This window comes from Somniosus microcephalus, chromosome 1 (genome assembly GCF_052327205.1).
Source record: "Somniosus microcephalus isolate GS21.2 chromosome 1, FLI_Smic_1.0, whole genome shotgun sequence".
NCBI lineage: Eukaryota > Metazoa > Chordata > Chondrichthyes > Squaliformes > Somniosidae > Somniosus > Somniosus microcephalus.
In genome coordinates, this window is record NC_140987.1 from 5703803 (window position 1) to 5730824 (window position 27022).

A 27022-nucleotide genomic window follows, 5' to 3' on the forward strand; every position below is an offset into this window, starting at 1 on the left:
TTGCTATGAAGGCCAGCATACCGTTTGCCTTCTTGACCGCCTGTTGCACCTGCATGCTCGCCTTCAGTGACTGGTGTACAAGAACACCCAGGTCTCTCTGTACTTCCCCCTCTCCCAATCTATTGCCATTTAAATAATAATTTGCCCTCCCGTTCCTGCACCCAAGGTGGATAACTTCGCACTTGTCCACATTATAGTGCATCTGCCATTTATCCGCCCAATCGCCCAGTCTGTCCAAATCGCTCTGGAGCTTCCTGGTCTCTTCCTCTGAGCCCACCCCCCCTCCTAGTTTAGTGTCGTCTGCAAATTTGGAAATGCTGCATCCGACTCCCTGATCCAGGTCATTAATGTAAATTGTGAACAGCTGGGGGCCCAGGACAGATCCCTGTGGTACCCCACTTGTTACTGCCTGCCATTCAGAAAATGAGCCGTTTATTCCAACTCTCTGTTTTCTATCTGACAGCCAGTTCCCTATCCACGCCAAAACTTTCCCCTTTATCCCATGAGCCTCAATTTTCCATGCTAATCTTTTATGTGGGACCTTATCGAAGGCCTTTTGGAAGTCCAGGTACACCACATCTACTGGCTCTCCCCCATCTATTCTACCAGTTACTCCCTCAAAAAATTCCAATAGATTAGTCAAGCACGATTTACCCTTTGTAAATCCATGTTGACTCTGTCCTATCCTGTCCCCATTTGCTAAGTGCTCCGCTATTTCATCCTTAATGATGGACTCCAGCATTTTGCCCACAACTGATGTAAGGCTTACAGGTCTGTAATTACCTGCTTTTTCCCTACCCCCCTTTTTGAATAGTGGGGTAACGTTAGCTACCCTCCAATCCATCGGCACTGTTCCCGAGTCTAATGAATTCTGAAAAATCATCCTTAGTGCATCCGCTATCTCTAGGGCCACCTCCTTCAGTACCCTAGGATGCATGTTATCAGGCCCTGGGGATTTGTCCACCTTCAATCCCTTTAGCTTCCTTAACACCATATCCTTAGAGATATTGATTTGCGTCAGTTCCTCCTTTGCCAATGTCCCTATTTTTCCCAATATCCCAGGGAGGTTTTTTGTGTCTTCCTTCGTAAAGACTGACCCAATATGGTTATCAATGATTTATTTATATCCGGATGCTCCCAGGACTCGAGGATGAAAAAACTTGTTCTGCAGAGAAGATGTTGGTGTCTGAAAAATGCATGTTATATGATGTACCAAAGCATTGTTGCTGTATTTAACATGCTGAATATATCTGTACATTACCTCCGCAGAGCAGGAGGCTTCACTCAATTTGATATTTTTCGTAGCTGTCCTGCATTGAGCAATTGTCTGTTTATCTGCAAACAGAAACACAGTGATGATTCTTCCTTGCCGAAAAATGAGAACAATGCAATTTAATTTAGTAAAAGAATCTGGTCTGATAGCTGCACAGAAGTCGCAGCTCTAGTGAGAGGAATTGCTGTTCAGTATCCATGGTTTGATTCAGTAAGCAACAAGGAGGGCTGGTTCTGTGATTTGTCATTGTACTTGGCAACAGACAGGAAGAACTAGCTCTGATGTGAAGGGTCATTGACCTGAAACGTTAACTCGGTTTCTCTCTCCACAGATGCTGCCTGACCTGCTGAGTATTTCCAGCATTTTCTGTTTTTATTATAGGGAGGACTAGTTCAGGAACCGTCCATTGCCTGTGGTATTACACAGAGAAGACATGGAGATCTGACTCAATGAGGGACAACAAGATTTGGCTCAATAAATATCCAATAACTGAGGGAAAGGGAAGGTCGGTTCAGTGACTGAACAATAATCAATTGCACTTTGCTTGCAAGTTGCCTGTTGTGCTGGGCAGCTCATCTTTCGATATCTACCATCTAGGTGCAGGGATTGTTCCCTGAGCACCGCCACCCCCTGCTTTCAAAAATGGGCGCACCCGAATTTCTGGATCAAATTCTTTCCTCATCCTAAATTGATTTTTTAAAAACTTACAATTAAGTTGAATTTTGAAAGCAAACAAGCCATCTTTGAGATTGGAAGAGAGTGAATGGGGAGATAATGGAAGTCAGTGAATCACTGGGGAGACAATGGTGGTGTGAGTGAGTGTGGAGTAAGGGGGCGGGGCGGTTGCAGTATTTGAGCAGATAAGTCAAAGGGGAAGAGATAACGGTAGTAATGGTTTTGAAGGCTGGTAGTAAGGGGAGAAAGAAAGAATTGCATTTCTATAGTGCCTTTCAAAACCTCAGGACGTCCCCGAAGCTTTACAGCCAATGAAATACTTTTTGAAGTGTAGTCACTGTTGTAATGTAGAAAACGCAGCAGCCAGTTTGCGCACAGCAAGATCCCACAAACTGCAATGTGATAATGACCAGATAATCTGTTTTAGTGCTGTTGGTTGTGGGAATGGTAGCATAGTGGTAATGTCATTGGGCTAGTAATCCAGGAGCCTCGATTAATGATCCAGTAGACGTGAGTTCAAATCCCAGCACGCCAGCTGGGGAATTTAAATTCAGTTAATTAAATAAATCAGGAATTTAAAAAAAGCTAGTATTAGTAATGGTGACCATGAAACTATCGGATTGTTGTAAAAATCCATCTGTTTCACTAATATCCTTTAGGGAAGGAAATCTACTATCCTTACCCGGTCTGGCCTATATGTGACCCAACCCACAGCAATGTGGTTGACTCTTAACTGCCCTCTGAAATGGTCTAGTGAGACACTCAGTTGTAACAAACCGCTACGAAACAAAATAATAAGAATGAAACTGGATGGACCACCTGGCATTTACCTTGACACTGGCTACAGACATGACAATGGCACACCCAGCCCAGTTGACCCTGCAAATTCCTCCTCATCAACATCTGGGGGACTTGTGCCAAAATTGGGAGAGCTGTCAAGCAACAGCCTGACATAGTCATACTCACAGAATCAGCCAATGTTCCAAACTCCATCTCCATCCCTGGGTATGTCCTGTCCCACTGGCAGGACAGACCCACCAGGGGTGGTGGCACAGTGGTATACAGTCGGGAGGGAATGGCCCTGGGAGTCCTCAACATTGACTCCGGACCCCATGAAGTCTCATGGCTTCAGGTCAAGCATGGGCAAGGAAATCTCCTGCTGATTACCACCTACCGCCCTCCCTCAGTTTATGATTCAGTACTCCACCATGTTGAACACCACTTGGAAGAAGCACTGAGGGTAGCAAGGGCACAGAATGTATTCTGGGTGGGGGACTTCAATGTCCATCACCAAGAGTGGCTCGGTAGCACACTACTGGCTGAGTCCTGAAGGACATAACTGCCAGTCTGGGCCTGCGACAGGTGGTGAGAGAACCAACACGAGGGAAAAACCTACTTGACCTCGTCCTCACCAATCTACCTGTCACAGATGCATCTGTCCATGACAGCATTGATAGCAGTGACCACCGTGCAGTCCTTGTGAAGACAAAGTCCCATGTATAGGCCAGACCGGGTAAGGACGGCAGATTTCCTTCCCTAAAGAACATTAGTGAACCAGATTTGTTTTTACAACAATCCGGTTACTGTTACTGATGCTAACTTTTCATTCCAGATTTATTTAATCAACTAAATTTGATTTGTGAGGCATAGTGGTTAGCACTGTTGCCTCACAGCGCCAGGGACCCGGGTTCGAATCCGGTCTCGGGTGACTGTCTGTGTGGAGTTTGCACATTCTCCCCGTGTTTGCGTGGGTTTCCTCCGGGTGCTCCGGTTTCCTCCCACAGTCCAAAGATGTGCGGGTTAGGTTGATTGGCTATGATAAATTGACCCTTAGTGTTAGGGGGATTAAATACATGGGGTTACGGGGATAGGGTGGGATATGTGTTGGTGTAGGGGTTACGGGGATTGGGTGGGATATGTGTTGGTGTAGGGGTTACGGGGATTGGGTGGGATATGTGTCGGTGCAGGCTCGATGGGCCGAAATGGCCTCTATCTGCACTGTGGGGTTTCTGTGAGTTCTGTGAGTAAATTTAAATTCTCCAGCTGCCGTGGTGGAATTTGAACTTACGTCTCTGTACAGTGTGTTGACTAGAAAGTTCATATTTTTAGAAATAAAAATAGAAATGCTGGAAACACTCAGCAGGTCAGGCAGCATCAGAGAGAACTAGTGTATAGATTGCCATGGGAGATTGACTATTTATTAGTTATAGTTAAGTATGAAAACTGACTGTATTCTGCAGTACAGGGGAGGAGCTGGGAGATCCAGAGTGGAGCTGCTGTAGTGCGATCGCTGACAGATTGTAATTGCAGTCTGACAAGTTTACAGAGACAGTTTTCATTATAAATATGGACAGAGGAATTTACAGTGGAGAAAGTTCACGCAACAATAACATGAAATAATGATTTGTGCACAGGAAATATCTGCAGATATAAGGGGGGAAAAATTCAGTATCACCCCGTTTGGGGCGCCGTTATCGGCCGTGCGCAAAGTTTAGCGCCTGGCGCTAATTATCGCCACCGACAGCAAACTTGGCTTTTATCGCCCCTGGAGGTGATTGGAGCGCTTCACACCTGTCTTAAGGCGCAAAGGCCGAGGAGCGAGGTGCTACCTCAGCGCTGGCGAAGCAAGGGAGAGCAAATCAAAATGAACCTGCAAAGTGCTGCTCAGTACCCAAAACTCCTTCACACAGCGTTGAATCTCTCCAGAAGTCTCTCTCTCTCTCTCTCTCTCAGACTGCGTGGTGCAAAAATGTCACCAACAAAAAAAGGCAGGAAGCGGTCACCTTTAAATAGCGCTCCCCCAGTCCCTCCCTGACTGCAAAACGCTCCCCTCAACCTGTCGTTGCTAGCGGCAGGCGGTAAGGCAGGGGCGCCACTCAATATCCGGTCCGGGGCGCTACTGGGGCGTTGCGCACTCGACTGATGTCACGATCTGCCGGCGCAGGAGATCGTGGCGGTAGTGTTTAGCGCCGCTGCAAAACGTCTAGTTAATTTCGCGAGCGGCGCAAACATCGCCGCGCCCGGGTGCTAACGGGAGGCGCAAACAACTGAATTTTTCTCCCAAGGTTTTTAATTTGCAGATTGATAGTTCCATAAAGAGTGGATAAATACTTGGGAAGGAAAAATTTGCAGGGCTATGGGGAAAGAGCGGGGGAGTGGGTCTAATGGGAGAGCTCGACCAGAGAGACAGCACAAGCACAATGGGCCAAATGGCCTCCTTCTGTACTGCTTGATTCTATGAGTGAAAATGAAGATTTTGCTTACAGACACAATAGCGACAGCAGCTGGAGTGATCTGCGACAACCTTGCCACCAGACTGAGGGAGAAAATACAGAGTTAAACAGAAAATAACTTAATTCACCGTTCTCCACAATTACACAGTCACTTTGCCTGTTAACATGCTTCCTTAGAGACCCTTTACAACTGAACATTTGCCATGAATCTGAGACCACCGCAGCAACACAGAAGGATAAATATTTTGTAATATGGGGGGGAGGGGGGGGGGGGGGAAAGCTGAGCGCGAGTTTTTTTTGTGCTGAAATTCGGGCCGAAACCTGAATCTTCCTCATTTTAGAAAAGATAAAAAATTGCATTGAAAGGGGAGTGGCTGCTGTAATGTATATACCTTTAAGGGGGGAACTATCTTTTACAGCTCATGTATACTGCAGTACCGGCAGTGACCACATCTGTATATAACACTGAGTAGTAATCTGTACAGATCAGTTCCGGTGTGAGCCACGTTGAGTAAACACCTGTTGTACCGTTCTCCTGCAGTCACAGACACAACAGCTGCCTTTTAGACACACTCTCCTAATGGTCCTAAACAATCTTTGGAGACTGCCAGGGTCTCTCCACTCAGAGCACATCTGATAAACCCAAGAGCAGGCATAGCTTCTACTGTGGGCTGAAAGAAAATCAAAGGGAGTTGATCCGTCTGCTTCTGGGTGGTATTTTCAGGTAGTCTGGGAATGCTTCCAGACACTGGCTCAGTGACAAAATATTACACAATATTTACAGCGCAGAAACAGGCCATTCGGCCCAACTGGTCCGTGCCGGTGTTTATGCTCCATTCGAGCCTCCTCCCACCCCTCTTCATCTCACCCCATCAACATATCCTTCTATTCCTTTCACCCTCATGTGTTTATCCAGCTCCCCCTTAAATGCATCTATACTATTCACCTCAACCACTCCCTGTGGTAGCCAGTTCCACATTCTCACCACTCTCTGGGTAAACAAGTTTCTCCTGAATTCCCGATTGGATTTATTAGTGACTGTCTTATATTGATGGCCCATAGTTCTGGTCTCACCCGTAAGTGGAAACATCTTCTCTACATCCACCCTGTCAAACCCCTTCATAATCTTAAAGACCTCGATCAGGTCCCCCCTCAATCTTCGCTTTTCTAGAGAAAAGAGCCCCCGCCCGTTCAGTCTTTCCTGACAGGTACAACCTCGCAGTTCTGGTATCATCATCCTTATAAATCCTTTTTGCACCCTCTCCTGTGCCTCTATATCTGTTTTATAATATGGACGTGCTAAAGCAGTGGGCAGAAGTCCTGCCCCACCACACTCTCAACTTCAAAAGATTAGCATGATTTCTACTCTCAATACTCTATGGTGTGAAGCAATATTCATGGAATATTTAGACTTTGTAAATGATAAACTTCAGATGGTGTATATTCCACCTGGTGCTGTTCCCCTGAATGTGCTCGTACAGGATTACTACTAGTTACAGGTAGTATATTGGGGTGTTACACCTATTACTATTAGCTACCTATAGCCTATCAGTGAGTTATTGTATTACTGTTGGTTATGATGATAATCTGAATGTTACCAGTATTATTATTAGTTATCAGTGCAAGTTCAGAGAGTTCTGCAGCACTTCTGGAGGTGGATCAGAGAGTCCAGAATTCTGGAGCCTGCCATTCTATGATGCATCAAAAGGCCCCAACAGCACAGCTCTCCACAAGTACTGTATCACTCAGGCCTCGGTACACAGCTCCGTGCTAATGGAAATGTTACTCCATGGAAACTCTACAGTAACTTTCACACCTGAGATATGTCCTGGTCTGGGAGCTTGACCTTCCTCTCACAGCAAACATACAGGGCCGGAACTTGCGGTCGGAGGCTTCCCACTGGCGAGTGCCTCCGAACTGCAAGAAAAGTACGAACCTGCCTGATGGTCCCGGAGATTCGAACACTTACACTCCTGGGCCTGCGGGCATACGCCTGAGTAAAGGCCCACGTATCCCGGGGGTGCATCCCTGGGATCATGTGGGTGGGCCCAACCAATCAACAAGGGGGTTTCCATTGTGCTTATGGGGAGTCCATTTACTTCCGGAATCCCCATAAGGATTAATAGAAACATAAGAAATAGGAGCAGGCGTCAGCCATTCGGCCCCTCGAGCCTGCTCCGCCATTCAATAAGATCATGGCTGATCTGATCTTGGCCTCAACTCCACTTCCCTGCCCGCTCCCCATAACCCGTGACTCCCCTGTAGCTCAAATATCTGTCAATCTCTGCCTTAAATATATTCACAGCTCTCCGGGGAAGAGAATTCCAAAGATTTACGACCCTCTGAGAGAAGAAATTCCTCCTCATCTCCGATTTAAATGGGCGACCCCTTATTCTGAAACTATGCCCCCGAGTTCTAGATTCTCCCACGAGGGGAAACATCCTCTCAGCATCTACCCTGTCGAGCCCCCTCAGTATATTATATGTTTCAATAAGATCCCCTCTCATTCTTCTAAACTCCAATGAGTATAGGCCCAACCTGCTCAACCTTTCCTCATAGGACAACCCCCTCATCTCCGGAATCAACCTCATGAATCGTCTCTGAACTGCCTCCAATGCAAGTATATCCTTCCTTAAATAAGGAGACTAAAACTCTACGCAGTACTCCAGGTGTGGTCTCACAATCACATAAAAAACACAATTATACACCAGTTAAATAAAAATAAATCATTACATGTTCAAAATTAATTAAAATACACTTTAATTAAACATTTAAATCAAAAACTTAATTTTTTGAAAAATAAATGTAATCATTTTTGAAGGTGCCAAAAATAACCTAAACTAATTTAAAAGGTTTTTTTTATGTTTAATTAAAAAATTAAAAGAAAAAATTATTTAAACCCTTACGCTGGTAAAGGAAGGCCCTACGCCTGCTTTTACCAGGTGTAAGGGTTTCATGGGCATTCGCTGGGCAGTAGTAGGGTCCGCCAGCCAATGTCCATTTCCTGCGGATTCGGACGATCTGTCGAGCTGAAACTTAACCGATCACAAGTTCCGGGTTTTTGCGCAGGCGCATCGCACGCGGAATCCCAGAACTTGCGGGGCACTTACGACCACGTACGCACCGCATCCTCGGTAATAGGCTCCAGAAAAATCCGGGCTGAGTGTTTATACATTCAGCTCCTCCCAGCTTAGCAAAGGCAGCCTTGATGTCCAAGTCACAATAGACTCTGACTGCCAGTCACTTACACACAAACACAATGGCTGAGTGGAGCCCTTAACAGCATTTTGGTTCAAATATCAGCAGAGATCTAATGCTGCTGGCAATGCACATGCCTCTTCTGCGCAGTTTTAATCTCCTCCTCCTCTTTCACCTGCAAAAATTCAGGTAAAAAGAAAATCATCTTTCCTCACCGCCTTGCATGCTGCCTCATCCATCTCTGGGCAAACAGTAGTATCCACCATAGTGAGGAGATGCCCACGAAACTCCTTACACAGAACACGGGTGCAGTTATCGATGTCGAGTGCCTGCTTCACCTGAAAGAGCAGCAAAGAGCTTTCAGTTTAACTGATCCTAGAACATTTAAGCTATTTTTTGGGTGAATTTTGTATTTCTCAATGGGGGACGCGAGTGTGGAGGAGAACAACATTTCTCTATTTCAGGCACCAACTTCCAGGTCAGGACAGCGTGGATAATTAGATACAGAGCAAAGTTCCTTCTGCTTTGTTCCATTAATAACTCCCTAATCAGGTACCCTATGGGTTAAATGCAGGGTAAAGCTTCCTCTACTCTGCCCCAACCATAGAAAAGCACCCCTGCTACATGAGTTATCGTGGCACCTCTCAAAGGGAAATTGATACAAAATTGGGGCCAATTTTAAGCAGTGGGCTGACACCAACTAGAAATTGGACTGATAAAGCGAGGATTCTCTAATCCCATATCCCACACTGAGCATTCACTGACACCATATCACAAACTGAGCATTCACTGACACCATATCCCACATTGAGCATTCACTGACACCATATCACAAACTGAGCATTCACTGACACCATATCCCCCACACTGAGCATTCACTGACACCATATCACACACTGAGCATTCACTGACACCATATCCCACACTGAGCATTCACTGACACCATATCACAAACTGAGCATTCACTGACACCATATCACACACTGAGCATTCACTGACACCATATCACACACTGAGCATTCACTGACACCATATCACACACTGAGCATTCACTGACACCATATCACACACTGAGCATTCACTGACACCATATCCCACACTGAGCATTCACTGACACCATATCACAAACTGAGCATTCACTGACACCATATCACACACTGAGCATTCACTGACACCATATCCCACACTGAGCATTCACTGACACCATATCCCACACTGAGCATTCACTGACACCATATCACATACTGAGCATTCACTGACACCATATCACACACTGAGCATTCACTGACACCATATCGCACACTGAGCATTCACTGACACCATATCCCACACTGAGCATTCACTGACACCATATCACACACTGAGCATTCTCTGACACCATATCACACACTGAGCATTCACTAACACCATGGGCCCGATTTTGTGGATTGTGTGGGAAATGGTCGGATTTCCCCCGAATGTGTGGTTCTGACACACAAAAAAGTGGGTCAGCCAGCTCCACGCAATTTTCCCTCAAGTGGTCAATTAATTTCCAGCGTGTGGGAAGCCTTGCTAATTGTCCATTTCCAGTCAGGAAGCCCCATAATATGATGTCATCATTCGTGGTGCTTTCAAGGTCCATAGCAAGCATTGCTTCCTCTGTTGGCTTCCAAATGAACCATACAGGATGGCAGAGGAGCCTGCAGCAGCTGTGGCCAGTGCCAGACCCCGAGCTGCCTCCAAATTCGACGAAGCTTCACTGCAGGCATTATTGGATGGGGTTAGGGCCCACATGGAGGTCCTCTTCCCTAGGTCAGGCAGGAAGAGGCCTCCCACTGAGACCAATGCTGCATGGATGCAGGTGTCAGCAGATGTCAACTCGAATGTGCATGTAACCCTGGCATCACATCTCTAACTTCTTCCTCTACTCCCCCACAGTACCATCCAGAGCCCCCGCCCTCACTGTGGAGGAGGAAGAGGCTGTGCAGCCAGACTCCTCAGAGGAAACTCCAACCTCTGAGGGCGCAGCGTCAGCAGAAGTAAGCGCACCCAGCACCAACGCAGACACTCACACCTCGGGGGGACCTTCGGGACATAGAGTAGTGTTGTCACCTGGTGCTTCACAGCTCACAGGTGAGCCTCAGCAGATTCTGGAGACAGGGACAGCAGTGGAGAGTCCTCGTCGGAGGGCGCAGGACTCTGCCAGCTCAGCTCAGCTGCGCTGCATGTCGACCCTCTGCCTCTGGGTCCATCCGCAAGAGAAGAGGTGATGGATCTCCATGCACAGATGCAGGAGTCTCTGGCAGGTTTTGTCTCCAGGGTTGCTGCGGGTGTGGAGCGAATGGAGGAGTCCATAGCGACCATGAGCAGAGCCTTTGTGGAGTCATTGGCGCATGAACGCATCACCATGGAAAGGTTGGCAACCTCCATGGAGGAGATAACTCGCCAGGGTATGGAAAACATGGTGAGTGCTCATAAGAGAATGACATCTCTTGAGGAGCGTTGGCCATTTATTGAACAGAGAAACCAGACCTTCATGGAAGTCCTTCTGAGTAGGACTGCCAGTGCAGAAACGGGTCCCCATGGCCCCCTAAAGCGCAGCAAGGTGCTCTCAAGCCACTTCCAAGCGCTGGCCCCTTCTGGCCTGTGCAGCTTCAGGTGAGTGAGCAGCAGCCTGGTGCTCCTGGTGCTCATCCTGCTGTTCCTGGTTCTGCTGCTGCCGCCTCTGCTGCTGGAGATCCTCTAATGGCAAGAAGGGAAGGAAAAAAAGGCGTCCCATGCTTCTCATAGATGCCTCCGCTGAGGAAGCGCTGAGTGAGGGTGGCGAGAGGGGCTTCCCAGTAGATCACACTGGAGAAGTGTGTGAGGCTCCAACCTTCCACAGCTGTGCCTAAGCCTTGAAGAAGTAGCCCCAAACCTGCAACAACAAGGTCCTTCACCAAACAAATGCTGTCCCTTTAAATCGCAGCTTTCCCTGACCTGCAGCTGAGAGCAGGCAAGCCGGCAAGCTTCAGGCCAGGTTTCAACAGCGGAGTTCCCCGCAGGCGTGTTTAGCGTGGGGAACCCCTGAAAGTCGCAACGCCCCCTCAAAATCGGCTCAAACAAGGTAATAAGTGGTAATTAGTGTCCCGACGGCCAGTCCCGCCAGCGGCGGGAGGGACTGATTCGGGTCAGAGAGAAACGGCGGTCCGAAAGTCGGACGGGGCGGGGAATCAGGCGGGGGGGGGGGGCGGTCACGACCCGCATTTTTGGCGATTTTCGGCCCCCGGCCGCATGAAAAGCCGACTGACGGCTGCCAGAAAATCGGGGCCCATATCACACACTGAGCATTCACTGACACCATATCACACACTGAGCATTCACTGACACCATATCACACACTGAGCATTCGCTGACACCATATCCCCCACACTGAGCATTCACTGACACCATATCACACACTGAGCATTCACTGACACCATATCACACACTGAGCATTCACGGACACCATATCACACACTGAGCATTCACTCACACCATATCCCACACTGAGCATTTACTGACACCATATCACACACTGAGCATTCACGGACACATCATACAATGAGCATTCACTGACACCATATCACACACTGAGCATTCACTGAAACCATATCACACACTGAGCATTCACTGACACCATATCCCACACTGAGCATTCACTGACACCATATCCCACACTGAGCATTCACTGACACCATATCCCACACTGAGCATTCACTGAAACCATATCCCACACTGAGCATTCACTGACACCATATCACACGCTGAGCATTCACTGACACCATATCCCACACTGAGCATTCACTGACACCATATCACACACTGAGCATTCACTGACACCATATCACACACTGAGCATTCACTGACACCATATCACTCACTGAGCATTCACTGACACCATATCACACGCTGAGCATTCACTGACACCATATCCCACACACTGAGCATTCACTGACACCATATCCCACACTGAGCATTCACTGACTCCGTATCACACACTGAGCATTCACTGACGCCGTATCACACGCTGAGCATTCACTGACACCATATCCCACACTGAGCATTCACTCACAACACATCCCACACTGAGCATTCACTGACACCATATCACACACTGAGCATTCACTGACACCATATCACACGCTGAGCATTCACTGACACCATATCCCACACTGAGCATTCACTGACACCATATCACACACTGAGCATTCACTGACACCATTTCACACACTGAGCATTCACTGACACCATATCACACACTGAGCATTCACTGACACCATTTCACACACTGAGCATTCACTGACACCATTTCACATGCTGAGCATTCATTGACACCATATCACACGCTGAGCATTCACTGACACCATATCACACGCTGAGCATTCACTGACACCATATCACACACACTGAGCATTCACTGACACCATATCACACACTGAGCATTCACTCACAACATATCACACACTGAGCATTCACTGACACCATATCACACACTGAGCATTCACTGACACCATATCACACACTGAGCATTCACTGACAACATGTCACACACTGAGCATTCACTGACACCATATCACACACTGAGCATTCACTGACACCATATCCCACACTGAGCATTCACTGAAACCATATCCCACACTGAGCATTCATTGACACCATATCACACACTGAGCATTCACTGACACCATGGCCTAGAAATTCAGTCGCGTTTGCGCCCACTTATGGGCTATAGAGTGGTTTGCGCCGGAAGTTTTTTAGCGCCCGAAATTCAGTTGGTCCCTAACATCGGCGTTAGCCGGTGGCGCTGCGCCGGCACTGATGACGTCATCGGTGTGCGCAGCGCCCCGGTTCCAATGCGATTCCGTGGCGACCGCCAAATTCAGTTGCGGCCGCCTCGCCCGTGGCCTTGCAGCTCCGAGAGGCCGGCGCATAAAGGTGGAGGGGCGGCCGGCCGCATTCCCGGCAGCCGCCTGGCCGCACCTCCCTCCCCGGACTCCTGCACCACCCCCCCGCGGCATTGATGTCTGACTCCCGCGAACCCGGCACCTCTCCGTGGTGCCGGGCTCATTTGCCGGGGGAATCCAGCGGCGATCTCACGGCTGCAGGCAGCTCCTCAAGAGAAGGAGGAGGCCTGCAGTACCCCAGCCTGCCGCACCGCATCGGGTGCCGCAGCGGCAGCTGGACGCCTGAAACTGACATTCATCGCCCCAAGCGAGGCGGCCAAACCCTGCAATAGCGCCCGCCTCCGTCTTGGGGCGGCGCAACTGAATTTCAGGCGGGCGCTACGGGAATCCGGCCGAGCGCTAAATTTCGGGCGCTAAACACCTGGCGAGGCTATACCTAATTTCTAGGCCCATATCCCACACTGAGCATTCACTGACACCATATCCCACACACTGAGCATTCACTGACACCATATCCCACACTGAGCATTCACTGACACCATATCACACACTGAGCATTCATTGACACCATATCACACACTGAGCATTCACTGACACCATATCCCACACTGAGCATTCACTGACACCATAACACACACTGAGCATTCACTGACACCATATCACACACTGAGCATTCACTGACACCATATCACACACTGAGCATTCACTGACACCATATCACACACTGAGCATTCACTGACACCATATCCCACACTGAGCATTCACTCACAACATATCCCACACTGAGCATTCACTGACACCATATCCCACACTGAGCATTCACTGACACCATATCACACACTGAGCATTCACTGACACCATATCACACACTGAGCATTCACTGACACCATATCCCACACTGAGCATTCACTGACACCATATCACACACTGAGCATTCACTGACACCATATCCCACACTGAGCATTCACTCACAACATATCCCACACTGAGCATTCACTGACACCATATCCCACACTGAGCATTCACTGACACCATATCACACACTGAGCATTCACTGACACCATATCACACACTGAGCATTCACTGACACCATATCCCACACTGAGCATTCACTGACACCATATCACACACTGAGCATTCACTGACACCATATCCCACACTGAGCATTCACTCACAACATATCCCACACACTGAGCATTCACTGACACCATATCACACGCTGAGCATTCACTGACACCATATCCCACACTGAGCATTCACTCACAACACATCCCACACAACATTCACTGACACCATATCCCACACTGAGCATTCACTGACACCATATCACACGCTGAGCATTCACTGACACCATATCACACACTGAGCATTCACTGACACCATATCCCACACTGAGCCTTCGCTAGCACCATATCACCCACTGAGCATTCACTGACACCATATCCCACACTGAGCACTCACTGACACCATATCCCACACTGAGCATTCACTGAAACCATATCCCACACTGAGCATTCACTGACACCATATCCCACACACTGAGCATTCACTGACACCATATCCCACACTGAGCATTCACTGACACCATATCACACACTGAGCATTCACTGACTCCGTATCACACACTGAGCATTCACTGACTCCGTATCACACACTGAGCATTCACTGACACCATATCACACGCTGAGCATTCACTGACACCATATCCCACACTGAGCATTCACTGACACCATATCACACGCTGAGCATTCACTGACACCATATCCCACACTGAGCATTCACTGACACCATATCACACACTGAGCATTCACTGACACCATTTCACACACTGAGCATTCACTGACACCATATCACACACTGAGCATTCACTGAAACCATATCACACACTGAGCATTCACTGACACCATATCCCACACTGAGCATTCACTGACACCATATCCCACACTGAGCATTCACTGACACCATATCCCACACTGAGCATTCACTGAAACCATATCCCACACTTTGCATTCACTGACACCATATCACACGCTGAGCATTCACTGACACCATATCCCACACTGAGCATTCACTGACACCATATCACACACTGAGCATTCACTGACACCATATCACACACTGAGCATTCACTGACACCATATCACTCACTGAGCATTCACTGACACCATATCACACGCTGAGCATTCACTGACACCATATCCCACACACTGAGCATTCACTGACACCATATCCCACACTGAGCATTCACTGACACCATTTCACACACTGAGCATTCACTGACACCATATCACACACTGAGCATTCACTGACACCATTTCACACACTGAGCATTCACTGACACCATTTCACATGCTGAGCATTCATTGACACCATATCACACGCTGAGCATTCACTGACACCATATCACACGCTGAGCATTCACTGACACCATATCACACACACTGAGCATTCACTGACACCATATCACACACTGAGCATTCACTCACAACATATCACACACTGAGCATTCACTGACACCATATCACACACTGAGCATTCACTGACACCATATCACACACTGAGCATTCACTGACACCATATCACACACTGAGCATTCACTGACACCATATCACACACTGAGCATTCACTCACAACATATCACACACTGAGCATTCACTGACACCATATCACACACTGAGCATTCACTGACACCATATCACACACTGAGCATTCACTGACACCATATCACACACTGAGCATTCACTGACACCATATCACACACTGAGCATTCACTGACACCATATCACACACAGAGCATTCATTGACACCATATCACACACTGAGCATTCACTGACACCATATCCCACACTGAGCATTCACTGACACCACATCACACACTGAGCATTCACTGACACCATATCACACGCCGAGCATTCACTGACACCATATCACACACTGAGCATTCACTGACCCCATATCACACACTGAGCATTCACTGACAACATGTCACACACTGAGCATTCACTGACACCATATCACACACTGAGCATTCACTGACACCATGGCCTAGAAATTCAGTCGCGTTTGCGCCCACTTATGGGCTATAGAGTGGTTTGCGCCGGAAGTTTTTTAGCGCCCGAAATTCAGTTGGTCCCTAACATCGGCGTTAGCCGGTGGCGCTGCGCCGGCACCGATGACGTCATCGGTGTGCGCAGCGCCCCGGTTCCAATGCGATTCCGTGGCGACCGCCAAATTCAGTTGCGGCCGCCTCGCCCGTGGCCTTGCAGCTCCGAGAGGCCGGCGCATAAAGGTGGAGGGGCGGCCGGCCGCTTTCCCGGCAGCCGCCTGGCCGCACCTCCCTCCCCGGACTCCTGCACCACCCCCCCGCGGCATTGATGTCTGACTCCCGCGAACCCGGCACCTCTCCGTGGTGCCGGGCTCATTTGCCGGGGGAATCCAGCGGCGATCTCACGGCTGCAGGCAGCTCCTCAAGAGAAGGAGGAGGCCTGCAGTACCCCAGCCTGCCGCACCGCATCGGGTGCCGCAGCGGCAGCTGGACGCCTGAAACTGACATTCATCGCCCCAAGCGAGGCGGCCAAACCCTGCAATAGCGCCCGCCTCCGTCTTGGGGCGGCGCAACTGAATTTCAGGCGGGCGCTACGGGAATCCGGCCGAGCGCTAAATTTCGGGCGCTAAACACCTGGCGGGGCTATACCTAATTTCTAGGCCCATATCCCACACTGAGCATTCACTGGCACCATATCCCACACACTGAGCATTCACTGACACCATATCCCACACTGAGCATTCACTGACACCATATCACACACTGAGCATTCATTGACACCATATCACACACTGAGCATTCACTGACACCATATCCCACACTGAGCATTCACTGACACCATAACACACACTGAGCATTCACTGACACCATATCACACACTGAGCATTCACTGACACCATATCACACACTGAGCATTCACTGACACCATATCACACATTGAGCATTCACTGACACCATATCCCACACTGAGCATTCACTCACAACATATCCCACACTGAGCATTCACTGACACCATATCCCACACTGAGCATTCACTGACACCATATCACACACTGAGCATTCACTGACACCATATCACACACTGAGCATTCACTGACACCATATCCCACACTGAGCATTCACTGACACCATATCACACACTGAGCATTCACTGACACCATATCCCACACTGAGCATTCACTCACAACATATCCCACACTGAGCATTCACTGACACCATATCCCACACTGAGCATTCACTGACACCATATCACACACTGAGCATTCACTGACACCATATCACACACTGAGCATTCACTGACACCATATCCCACACTGAGCATTCACTGACACCATATCACACACTGAGCATTCACTGACACCATATCCCACACTGAGCATTCACTCACAACATATCCCACACACTGAGCATTCACTGACACCATATCACACGCTGAGCATTCACTGACACATCACACGCTGAGCATTCACTGACACCATATCCCCCACACTGAGCATTCACTGACACCATATCACACACTGAGCATTCACTGACACCATATCCCACACTGAGCATTCACTCACAACACATCCCTCACTGAGCATTCACTGACACCATATCCCACACTGAGCATTCACTGACACCATATCACACGCTGAGCATTCACTGACACCATATCACACACTGAGCATTCACTGACACCATATCCCACACTGAGCCTTCGCGAGCACCATATCACCCACTGAGCATTCACTGACACCATATCCCACACTGAGCACTCACTGACACCATATCCCACACTGAGCATTCACTGAAACCATATCCCACACTGAGCATTCACTGACACCATATCACACGCTGAGCATTCACTGACACCATATCACACACTGAGCATTCACTGACACCATATCACACACTGAGCATTCACTGACACCATATCACTCACTGAGCATTCACTGACACCATATCACACGCTGAGCATTCACTGACACCATATCCCACACACTGAGCATTCACTGACACCATATCCCACACTGAGCATTCACTGACTCCGTATCACACACTGAGCATTCACTGACACCATATCACACGCTGAGCATTCACTGACACCATATCCCACACTGAGCATTCACTGACACCATATCACACGCTGAGCATTCACTGACACCATATCCCACACTGAGCATTCACTGACACCATATCACACACTGAGCATTCACTGACACCATTTCACACACTGAGCATTCACTGACACCATATCACACGCTGAGCATTCACTGACACCATATCACACACTGAGCATTCACTGACACCATTTCACACACTGAGCATTCACTGAGACCATATCACATGCTGAGCATTCATTGACACCATATCACACGCTGAGCATTCACTGACACCATATCACACGCTGAGCATTCACTGACACCATATCACACACACTGAGCATTCACTGACACCATATCACACACTGAGCATTCACTCACAACATATCACACACTGAGCATTCACTGACACCATATTACACACTGAGCATTCACTGACACCATATCACACACTGAGCATTCACTGACACCATATCACACACTGAGCATTCACTGACACCATATCACACACTGAGCATTCACTCACAACATATCACACACTGAGCATTCACTGACACCATATCACACACTGAGCATTCACTGACACCATATCACACACTGAGCATTCACTGACACCATATCACACACTGAGCATTCACTGACACCATATCACACACTGAGCATTCACTGACACCATATCCCACACTAAGCATTCACTGACACCATATCCCACACTGAGCCTTCGCTAGCACCATATCACCCACTGAGCATTCACTGACACCATATCCCACACTGAGCATTCACTGACACCATATCCCACACTGAGCATTCACTGACACCATATCACACACTGAGCATTCACTGACACCATATCCCACACTGAGCATTCACTGACACCATATCACACACTGAGCATTCACTGACACCATATCCCACACTGAGCATTCACTCACAACATATCCCACACACTGAGCATTCACTGACACCATATCACACGCTGAGCATTCACTGACACATCACACGCTGAGCATTCACTGACACCATATCCCCCACACTGAGCATTCACTGACACCATATCACACACTGAGCATTCACTGACACCATATCCCACACTGAGCATTCACTCACAACACATCCCACACTGAGCATTCACTGACACCATATCCCACACTGAGCATTCACTGACACCATATCACACGCTGAGCATTCACTGACACCATATCACACACTGAGCATTCACTGACACCATATCCCACACTGAGCCTTCGCTAGCACCATATCACCCACTGAGCATTCACTGACACCATATCCCACACTGAGCACTCACTGACACCATATCCCACACTGAGCATTCACTGAAACCATATCCCACACTGAGCATTCACTGACACCATATCACACGCTGAGCATTCACTGACACCATATCACACACTGAGCATTCACTGACACCATATCACACACTGAGCATTCACTGACACCATATCACTCACTGAGCATTCACTGACACCATATCACACGCTGAGCATTCACTGACACCATATCCCACACACTGAGCATTCACTGACACCATATCCCACACTGAGCATTCACTGACTCCGTATCACACACTGAGCATTCACTGACACCATATCACACGCTGAGCCTTCACTGACACCATATCCCACACTGAGCATTCACTGACACCATATCACACGCTGAGCATTCACTGACACCATATCCCACACTGAGCATTCACTGACACCATATCACACACTGAGCATTCACTGACACCATTTCACACACTGAGCATTCACTGACACCATATCACACGCTGAGCATTCACTGACACCATATCACACACTGAGCATTCACTGACACCATTTCACACACTGAGCATTCACTGAGACCATATCACATGCTGAGCATTCATTGACACCATATCACACGCTGAGCATTCACTGACACCATATCACACGCTGAGCATTCACTGACACCATATCACACACACTGAGCATTCACTGACACCATATCACACACTGAGCATTCACTCACAACATATCACACACTGAGCATTCACTGACACCATATTACACACTGAGCATTCACTGACACCATATCACACACTGAGCATTCACTGACACCATATCACACACTGAGCATTCACTGACACCATATCACACACTGAGCATTCACTCACAACATATCACACACTGAGCATTCACTGACACCATATCACACACTGAGCATTCACTGACACCATATCACACACTGAGCATTCACTGACACCATATCACACACTGAGCATTCACTGACACCATATCACACACTGAGCATTCACTGACACCATATCCCACACTAAGCATTCACTGACACCATATCCCACACTGAGCCTTCGCTAGCACCATATCACCCACTGAGCATTCACTGACACCATATCCCACACTGAGCATTCACTGACACCATATCCCACACTGAGCATTCACTGACACCATATCACACACTGAGCATTCACTGAAACCATATCCCACACTGAGCATTCACTGACACCATATCACACACTGAGCCTTCGCTAGCACCATATCACCCACTGAGCATTCACTGACACCATATCCCACACTGAGCATTCACTGAAACCATATCCCACACTGAGCATTCACTGACACCATATCACACACTGAGCCTTCGCTAGCACCATATCACACACTGAGCATTCACTGACACCATATCCCACACTGAGCATTCACTGACACCATATCCCACACTGAGCATTCACTGACACCATATCACACACTGAGCATTCACTGAAACCATATCCCACACTGAGCATTCACTGACACCATATCCCACACTGAGCATTCACTGACACCATATCACACACTGAGCCTTCGCTAGCACCATATCACACACTGAGCATTCACTGACATCATATCCCACACTGAGCATTCACTGACACCATATCCCACACTGAGCATTCACTGACACCCTATCACACACTGAGCCTTCGCTAGCACCATATCACCCACTGAGCATTCACTGACACCATATCCCACACTGAGCATTCACTGAAACCATATCCCACACTGAGCATTCACTGACACCATATCCCACACTGAGCCTTCGCTAGCACCATATCACACACTGAGCATTCACTGACACCATATCCCACACACTGAGCATTCACTGACACCATATCCCACACTGAGCATTCACTGACACCATATCACACACTGAGCCTTCGCTAGCACCATATCACACACTGAGCATTCACTGACACCATATCACACACTGAGCATTCACCGACACCATATCCCACACTGAGCCTTCGCTAGCACCATTTCACCCAAGCAGAGTCAACATGGTTGTATGAAAGGGAAATTATGTTTGACGAATTTACTACAGTTCTTTGAGGATTTAACGAGCAGCATGACCACAGCTGGAGTACTGGGCACAGTTTCAGTCTCCTTATCTGAGGAAGGATATACTTGCCTTGGATGTGGTGCAACGAAGGTTCACTAGATTGATTTCTGCGATGAGAGGGCTGTCCTATGATGAGAGATTGTGTGGAATGGGCCTATAATCCCTGGAGTTTAGAAGAATGAGAGGTGATCTCATTGAAACATACAAGATTCTGAAGGGGATTGACAGGGTCGATGCTGAGAGGTTGTTTCCCCCTGGCTGGAGTGTCTAGAATTAACCTAAGAACATAAGAAATAGGAGCAGGAGTCGGCCATTCGGCCCCTCGAGCCTGCTCCGCCATTTAATGAGATCATGGCTGATCTGATCTTGGCCTCAACTCCGCTTTCCTGCCCGTTCCCCATAACCCTCGACTCCCTTATCATTCAAAAATCTGTCTATCTCCGCCTTAAATATATTCAATGACCCACCTCCACAGCTCTCTGGGGAAGAGAATTCCACAGATTTACGACCCTCTGAGAAGAAATTCCTCCTCATCTCAGTTTTAAATGGCCGACCCCTTATTCTGAAACTATGCCCCCTAGTTCTAGATTCCCCCACGAGGGGAAGCATCCTCTCTGCATCTACCCTGTCGAGCCCCCTCAGTATTTTATATGTTTCAATAAGATCCCCTCTCATTCTTCTAAACTCCAATGAGTATAGGCCCAACCTGCTCAACCTTTCTTCATAAGACAACCCCTTCATCTCAGGAATCAACCTCGTGAACCTTCTCTGAACTGCCTCCAATGCAAATATATCCCTCCTTAAATAAGGAGACCAAAACTGTACGCAGTACTCCAGGTGTGGACTCACCAATACCCTGTACAGTTGTAGCAGGACTTCCCTGCTTTTATACTCCAACCCCCTTGAAATAAAGGCCAGCATTCAATTTGCCTTCCTGATAACTTGCTGTACCTGCATGCTGACTTTTTGTGTTTCATGCACAAGGACCCCCAGGTCCCTCTGTACTGCAGCATTTTGTAATCTCTCTCCATTTAAATAATAATTTGCTGTTTTATTTTTCCTACCAAAGTGGGTAACCTCTCACTTTCCCACATTAAACTCCATCTGCCCAATGTTTGCCCACTCACTCAGCCTATCTATATCCCTTTGCAGATTCTGTGTCCTCTTCACAACTTGCTTTCCCACCTATCTTTGTATCATCAGCAAATTTGGCTACAGTACACTCGGTCCCTTCACCCAAGTCATTAATGTAGATTGTAAATAGTTGAGGCCCCAGCACTGATCCCTGTGGCACCCTACTAATTACCATTTGCCCACCAGAAAATGACCCATTTATCCCGACTGTCTGTTTTCTGTGAGTTAGCCAATCCTCTCTCCATGCTAATATATTACCCACAACCCCGTGAGCTCTTATCTTGTGCATACACCGAAACATAGAAGATAGGAGCAGGAGTCGGCCATTCAGCCCCTCGAGCCTGCTCCGCCATTCAATGTGATCATGGCTGATCATCCAAATTCAGTACCCTGTCCCTGCTTTCTCCCCATATCCCTCGATCCCTTTAGCCTTAAGAAATATATCCAACTCCTTCTTGAATATATTTAATGAATTGGCCTCTACTGCCTTGTGTGGTAGAGAATTCCACAGGTTCACCACTCTGGGTGAAGAAATTCCTCCTCATTTCTGTCCTAAAAGGCCTACCCCTTATCCTTAGACTGTGACCCCTGGTTCTGGACTCCCCGACCATCGGGAACATCCTTCCTGCATCTAGTCTGTCCAGTCCTGTCAGAACTTTATACGTTTAAATGAGATCCCCTCTCATTCTTATAAACTCCAGCGAGTACAAGCCCAATCAACCCAATCTCTCCTCATACGTCATTCCTGCCATCTCAGTTATCAGCCTAGTGAATCTTCACTGAACTCCTTCCATGGCAAGAACATCCTTCCTCAGATAAGGCGACCAAAACTGCACACAATACTCAAGATGTGGTCTCACCAAGGCCCTGTACAACTGCAGCAAGGCATCATTGTTCCTGTACTCAAAGCTTCTTGCTACGAAGGCCAACATACCATTTGCAGTAACCTTTTATGTGGCACCTTATCAAATGCCTTCTGGAAATCCAAATACACTACATCTACTGGTTCCCCTTTATCCACCCTGCTCATTACAGCCTCAAAGAACTCCAGCAAATTTGTCAAACATGATTTCCCTTTCATAAAACCATACTGACTCTCCTTGACTGTATTTTGATTTTCTAAATGTCCCGCTACTGCTTCCTTAATAATGGACTGCAGGGCTACGGACCAAGAGCTGGGAAGTGGGATTAGGCTGGATAGCTCTTTGTTGGCCGGCGCAGACACGATGGGCTGAAATGGCCTCCTTCCATGCTGTAACTTTCTATGACTCCAGCATTTTCCCAATGACAGATGTTAGGCTAACTGGTCTATAGTTTCCTGCTTTCTGTCTCTCTCCCTTCTTAAATAGGAGCGTTACATTTGCGGCTTTCCAATCTGCTGGGACCTCTCCAGAGTCCAAGGAATTTTGGTAGATTGCAACCAATGCATCCACTATCTCTGCAGCCACTTCTTTTTAGACCCTAGGATGCAGGCCATCGGGTCCAGGGGACTTGACATCTTTAGTCTCATTATTTTATCGAGTGCTTTTTCTTTAGTGATAGTGATTGTTTTAAGTTCCCCCCTCCCTATAGCCCCTTAATTATCCATTATTGGGATGTTGTTAGTGGCTTCTACCGTGAAGACAGATACAAAATATGTGTTCAGAGTCTCTGCCATTTCCCTGTTCTCCATTATTAATTCCCCAGTCTCATCCTCTAAGGGACCAATGTTTACTTTAGCTACTCTCTTCCTTTTTATATACCTGTAGAAGCTCTTACTATCTGTTTTTATATTTCTTGCTAGTTTACTCCCATAATCCATCTTCTCTCTTTATTATTTTTTTAGTTGTCCTTTGCTGGTTTTTAAAATGTTCCCAATCCTCTGGTCTCCCACTAATCTTGACAACATTGTATGCCTTTGTTTTCAATTTGATACCATCCTTAGGGGGCATAGTCTCAGGATAAGGGGTCGGCCATTTAAGACAGAGATGAGGAGGAATTTCTTCGCTCAGAGGGTTGTGAATCTTTGGAATTCTCTATCCCAGAGGGCTGTGGATGCTGAGTCTTTGAGTATATTTACGGCTGAGATAGATAGATTTTTGGACTCTAGGGGAATCAAGGGATATGAAGATCGGATGGGAAAGTGGAGTTGAGGTCGATGATCGGCCATGATCTTATTGAATGGCGGAGCAGGCTCGAGAGGCCGTATGGCCGATTCCTGCTCCTATTTCTTATGTTCTTAGGGTGGATCAAGGGGAACCAGTAGATGCGGTGTATTTGGATTTCCAGAAGGCATTCGATAAGGTGCCACATAAAAGGTTACTGCACAAGATAAGAGTTCACGGGGTTGAGGGTAATATATTAGCATGGATAGAGGATTGGCTAACTAACAGAAAACAGAGAGTCGTGATAAATGGGTCATTTTCCGGTTGGCAAACTGTAACAAGTGGGGTACCACAGGGATCAGTGCTGGGGTCTCAACTTTTTACAATCTACATTAATGACTTGGATGAAGGGACCGAATGTAATGTAGCCAAATTTGCTGATGATACAAAGATAGGTGGGAAAGCAAATTGTGTGGAGGATGCAAAGAATCTCCAAAGGGATATAGATAGACTAAGTGAGTGGGCAAAAATCTGGCAGATGGAGAATAATGTGGGATAATGTGGGAAAATGTGAGGATATCCACTTTGGTAGGAAGAATAGAAATGCAAATTATTATTTAAATGGAGAGAGACTACAGAATGCTGCTGTACAGAAGGATCTGGGTGTCCTCGTACATGAAACACAAAAAGTTAGCATGCAGGTACAGCAAGTAATTAGGAAGGCAAATGGAATGTTGACCTTTATTGCAAAGGGAATGGAGTATAAAAGTAGGGAAGTCCTGTTACAGCTGTACAGGGCGTTGGTGAGACCACACCTGGAGTACAGCGTACAGTTTTGGTCTCCTTATTTAAGGAAGGATATACTTGCATTGGAGGCAGTTCAGAGAAGGTTCACGAGGTTGATTCCGGAGATGAAGGGGTTGTCTTATGAAGAAAGGTTGAGCAGGTTGGGCCTATACTCATTGGAGTTTAGAAGAATGAGAGGTGATCTTATTGAAACATATAAGATTCTGAGGGGGCTCGACAGGGTAGATGCAGAGAGGATGTTTCCCCTCGTGGGGGAATCTAGAACTAGGGGGCATAGTTTCAGAATAAGGGGATGAGAAGGAATTTCTTCTCTCAGAGGGTCGTGAATCTGTGGAATTCTCTTCCCCAGAGAGCTGTGGAGGCGGAGTCAGTGAATATATTCAAGGCGGAGATAGACAGATATTTGAGCTACAGGGGAGTCGAGGGTTATGGGGAGTGGGCGGGAAAGTGGGGTTGAGGCCAAGATCAGATCAGCCATGATCTTATTGAATGGCGGAGCAGGCTCGAGGGGCCGAATGGCGGAGCAGGCTCGAGGGGCCGAATGGCCGACACCTGCTCCTATTTCTTATGTTCTTATGTTCTAAACTGAGAGTTCGCTATTTGGTTCCCCTAAAAGTCGTTCTACGGTTCCGGCCCCTCTCACACTGATAACCCAGTATGTGAGCTGCTGATCTTTCAGCAGTGGTTGTCATTTCAGAGCCTCAGTGTGGATCCATACCTTGATCTGGATGGGTTCAGCAGTAGCTGGAGAGCTGTAAATACATTTTACTTCAACACATTCCGGGCAACATACATTTCGGTCCTGAGACTTCCTTAACTCAAAACCCTAGGAAAGAATACAGAAGGCTGGATGAAACACTTTGAATTCATATATAATTATTTTTTCATCTAGTGCACAATATATATATATATTTTTAACTGAGCATTCACTGCAAGAAAGTTGACGGGTCTACCATGGATTTACCAGGAGTGAGTTATGAGGAAATTCTAGAGCAGTTTGGGCTGCATTCTCTCAAGCTGAAATGATTGAAGGGGGGTTTGATCATTTTTTTATTTGTTCCTGAGATGTGGGTGTCACTGGCAAGGCTGACATTTATTGCCCATTCCTAATTGCCCTGGGTGGTAGTGATGAGCTGCCACTTTAGAGGGCAGTTAAGAATCAGTGAACCAGCTGGGGTTTTTTTTAACAACAATCCGGTAGTTTCATGG

General features: G+C 47.5%; 1 pseudogene across 1 annotated transcript in view; it reads right to left on the minus strand.

The window, feature by feature from the left end:
• LOC147123904 (uncharacterized) overlaps positions 1-27022 on the minus strand; it is a 156938-nt pseudogene that overhangs the window by 15458 nt on the left and 114458 nt on the right. Inside the window, exons 4-7 of the transcript XR_015073188.1 lie at positions 26532-26639; positions 8595-8717; positions 5213-5264; positions 1262-1335 (exon numbers count right to left, since the gene is read on the minus strand). The product of XR_015073188.1 is annotated as an uncharacterized LOC147123904 (transcript). The remainder of the gene's footprint in view (positions 1-1261; positions 1336-5212; positions 5265-8594; positions 8718-26531; positions 26640-27022) is intronic.